The sequence below is a fragment of the Acomys russatus genome, chromosome 10 (genome assembly GCF_903995435.1).
Source record: "Acomys russatus chromosome 10, mAcoRus1.1, whole genome shotgun sequence".
NCBI classification, from domain to species: domain Eukaryota; kingdom Metazoa; phylum Chordata; class Mammalia; order Rodentia; family Muridae; genus Acomys; species Acomys russatus.
The window spans coordinates 28,959,319-28,964,120 of NC_067146.1; the positions used below are offsets into that span (position 1 = coordinate 28,959,319).

At 39.6% G+C, this 4,802-nt stretch overlaps 1 pseudogene; it reads right to left on the reverse strand.

The window, feature by feature from the left end:
• Positions 1–3,954: 3,954 nt before the first annotated feature.
• On the reverse strand, positions 3,955–4,593 carry LOC127194259 (U2 small nuclear ribonucleoprotein B''-like; annotated as a pseudogene).
• Between the last annotated feature and the right edge of the window lie 209 nt (positions 4,594–4,802).

Genomic DNA, 4,802 nt, shown 5'->3' on the forward strand with positions numbered 1-4,802 from the left:
TAATAAAGGCTATATGCAGCAAGTCAAGGGCCAACATCAAATTAAACAGAGTGATACTCAAGGAAATTCCTCTAAAATCAGGGACCAGACAAGGCTACCTTCTTTCTCCATATTTCTTCAACATAGTTCTTGAAGTTCTAGCCCGAGCAATAAGACATCAAAAGGAGATCAAGGGGATCCAAATGAGAAAGGAGGAAGTCAAATTATCCCTATTTGCAGATGATATGATAGCGTACATAAGTGAACCCCAAAATTCTACGAGAGAACTCTGATAGCAGATATACACCGACAGCAAATTGTCTGCATACAAAATTAACTCAAAAAATTCAGTAGCCTTCCTATATACAAATGACAACCATGCAGAAGAAAAAAAATTAGGAAAACTACACCCTTCACGATAGCCACGAGCAATATAAAATATCTAGGAGTTACTCTAACCAAGCAAGCAAAGGACTTGTTTGAAAAAAAAAAAACTTTAAATCTCTGAAGAAAGAGATTGAACATGACATCAGAAGATGGAGGGAATCTCCCTTGTTCGTGGATCGGGAGAATTAACATAGTAAAAATGGCCAACTTACCAAAAGCAATTTACAGATTCAGTTCAATCCCTATTAAAATACCTATACAATTTTTTAAAGACATTGAAAAATCAACTCTCAACTTCATATGGAAAAAAAACCAGAATAGCAAAAACAATCCTATACAATAAAAGATCCTCTGGAAGCATCTCCTTACCCAATCTCAAGTTGTACTATAGAGCAACAGTAATTAAAACTGCATGGTACTGGCACAGCAACAAGCTGCTGGATCAATGGAATAGAATCAAAGACCCAGAAATGAATCCATACACATATGGTCACTTGAATTTTGACAAAGAAGCCAAATATATTCAATGGAAAAATGGGATAGGATATTCAACAAACGGTGCTGGTCTAACTGGATATCTACATGTAGAAAAAATGCAATTGGACCCATAATTATCATCATGCACAAAACTCAACTCCAAGTGGATTAAAGACCTTAACATAAAACCAGAGACACTAAATAGGTTAGAAGAAAAGGTGGGGAAGAGCCTGGAACACATTGGCACATGAGACAACTTCCTGAACAGAACACCACAGTCCAGACCTTAAGGTCAACAATTAATAAATGGGACCTCATGTGGCTGAGAAGCTTCTGTATGGCAGGAGCCACTGTCAACAGAATAAGGCAACAGCCTACAGACTGGGAAAAGATCTTCAGCAACCCTACATCTGACAAAGGTCTAATATCCAAAATATATAAAGAACTCAAGAAGCTAAACACCACCAAACAAAATAACCCAATTGAGAAATGGGGCTCAGAACTAAACAGAGAATTCTCAGCAGGGGAATATCGAATGGCTGAGAAACACTTAAGGAAGTGTTCAACATCTTTAGTCATCAGAGAAATGCAAATCAAAATGACTCTGAGATTCCATCTTACACCCATTAGAATGGCTAAGATCAAATTCTCAAGTGACACCACATGCTGGCAAGGATGTGGAGAAAGAGGAACACTTCTTCATTGCTGGTAGGAATGCAAACTTTTACAACTACTTTGGAAATCTATCTGGTGCTTTCTCTCAAAACTGGGAATAGGGCTTCCTCAAGACCCAGCTATTCCACTCCTTGGAATATACCCAGAAAATGCTCCATCACACAACAAGGACGTATGCTCAACCATGTTCATAGCAGCCTTATTCATAATAGTCAGAACCTGGAAACAGTCTAAGTGTCCCTCAGTAGAAGAATGGATAAAGAAAGTGTGGTACATTGGTACTATGGAATACTACTCAGCTATTAAGAACAAGCAAATCCCAAGCTTTGTGGACAAATGGATACGACTAAATATGATCATAATGAGTGAGTTAACCCAGAAGCAGAAAGACTCACATGGTGTATACTCACTTATATTGGGCACTAGCCCAAAAGGCATGTACTATAAAAGTCTTCACTTACCAGGAGATTGGGGTAGATGTGAGGACATCCTACTGAGACTCTAGGTAAGAGAAATATAGGAGATGAGGATATAGAAGAACCCAGAGGGTCCTAGAAACCTACAAGAATAACATTGTGACAGATGGATTGGGGCTCAGGGGGGTCTGCCCAAACTATTGCACTAATGAAGGACAATACAAGAGTAAACGTCGAACCCCCTACTCTGATCGACACAATGGACAAGACATTCTCCAAAGTTATGTGACAAGCGGGGTCTGACTTTGGCATGAACTCTGGTGCTCCATATTTGACCACCTCCCTTTGGTGTGGAGGTCTGGTGGCACTCAAAGAAAGAATAAGCAGGCTACCAATTGAGACTTGATACCCTATGACCATGTAGTGGGGGAGGTGGTTCCCCTCAGTCATAATCCCAGGGGAGGAGAATAGGGTGAAAACAGGAGGGAGGGAGGAATGGGACAATACAAGTGATGGGATAACAACTGAGTTGTAATTTGAATAAATTAATAAAATTTAAAAAAAGAAAAAGAATAGAAAAGAAGTCATGCCATTGCTGGCAAGTATCATTGCACTTTATTTCTCCTGCCAGCTTCCTGTTCATTATACTGTACCTTAGCACTTCCTTCCACTCTCTAGTCTACACCATAAAAGGTTCTATGAGCAAGAGAAGGAATTAACATTTAATATTATGAGTGAAATGGAGTCATAGATATAGCAAAATTTCTTTCCTTGGTTATATAGTTTGTCTACAGGTAGCTTGTCTGAGTGTAAGCATTAAAAGTCAAATCCTATTCTCCCATGCTTCTCTTATCTAGAGTCCCAATAGGATGTCCTCCCCTCTGTCCCAGTTTCCTGGTAAGTGAAGGCTTTCATGGGACATGCCCCTTGGGCTAGTATGCAGATATAAGTGAGTATGTACCATTTGAGTCTTTCTGCTTCTGGGTTAACTCACTCATTATGATCATATCTAGCTCAATCCATTTGTCCATGAAGGATCCAGAGGGTCCTAGAAACCTACAAATAGAACATTATGATAGGCAGATTTGGGCCAAGGGGTCCTGCTCAAACTAAGGCACCAGGCAAGGACAATACAGGCGGTAAACTTTAAACCCCTACCCAGATCTAGCCAATGGTCCGAACATTCTCCACAGTTGAGTGGAGAGTGGGGTATGACTTTCTCACGAACTCTGGTGCCTCATATTTGACCATGTCCCCTGGAGGGGGAGACCTGGTGGCACTCAGAGGAAGGATAGCCAGTTACCAAGAAGAGACTTGATACCCTATGAGCATATACAGGGGGAGGTAATCCCCCTCAGGAACAGTCATAGGGGAGGGGAATAATGGGAAAATGGGAGGGAGGGAAGAATGGGAGGATACAAGGGATGGGATAACCATTGAGATGTAACAAGAATGAATTAATAAAAAAATAATAATAAAAAAAGAAAAAAAGTTTACTGCTATAGCAAATTTGCATATACAAATTTTAAAATGGGATAGAGAACGAAGGTATAAATGCAAAGCTGTAAACGCTAATTTTAGCTATTTGGCACATTTGGGAGGCAGAATGTCAAATGAAAAATTTCCTCTATCAGGTTGTCTGGTGGGCATATCTGTGCTGCATTTTCCTGACTGTTGATTGACATGTGAGTGTCTAGGCCAAGGGTCAGTGCCACACTGGAGCAGGCAGTCATGGGTGAGATAAGAAAGGTAGCAAATAGCCTGGAGTAAACCAGTACATAGCATCCGTCAATTGTTTCTGTTTCAGTTAATTTTTATATTTTTAAGTACACAGAATACAAATAAATGCTTATTGTACAAATTTAAGTCTTTGTAGTTCATAGTTAACCAAAACAATACAAAAGAAAAAAATGAAAGGTGGCACCTTTCATCCAAAACTTCACCCTCACTTCCAACCAGTTAAAATGACTTGACCAAATGTGATTAAAACAAACACTGTAAGTAACTGGCATTCCAAATGTTATTTCTTGAAATAGGTAATCTTGGTATGGAATTGTGTCATGTTAAACCCTTGTAGAGCATTTCCGCCAACTCCTGCTTGCCCATCATTTTCAAATTCTACAAACGTAATGTCATGTCTCCCCAGTACCAGGTGAACTTCCTTGAAACCAGAGAACTGATTGAACCACACGGATAACATCAGCTCATTCATCTTATCTGGTGAGTTATTTAGGAATAGGATATAGTTTGGAGGGTAACTGGGGACCTGAGGATTCGGCGCTGCATTTCCCTGAGTATTAGCTGAACTTGGTGTTTCTGTTTGCAGCTGCTGCAGCCTCTTTCATGGTTTTAGATTTCTTCTTTTCCTTGTCTGCAAAAATGCCCTGCATTTTAGACATTATATCAGAATATGTTTTGCATACTGAATTTTTACTGATTTACCATAAAATGGAAATTCTTGTAACTGTCTCAAAGCATTTGTGGATGAGCCCAATTCCTTAAATATAACAAAAGCCTGCCCCTCATTTTCATGGTCTTATAGACATATCTACCATATGTCCAAACTGAGGAAACAGGGCATACAGGGCTCTCTTTGGTTCTTTTAAATTTTGTCATTCATATTGTTGATATATATCATGTAATTTGGTGTGATATCCATGTTTGGGTAAAATTCTTGAAATAGCCTGAAGCCTACGCAGCTCCTTTCTTGAGTTTCCTGCTTTGAGCCCGTTCCTTGACTCCCTCAATGATGGGCTGTAAATGGTAAGCTTAGTAAGGCTCCCTGTCACGTTGCTCTTGGTCATAATAGAAAGCAGCTAAAACAAGGGCTGAACTTATGGGTGGCTATTTCTCAATTGAAGATTCAGA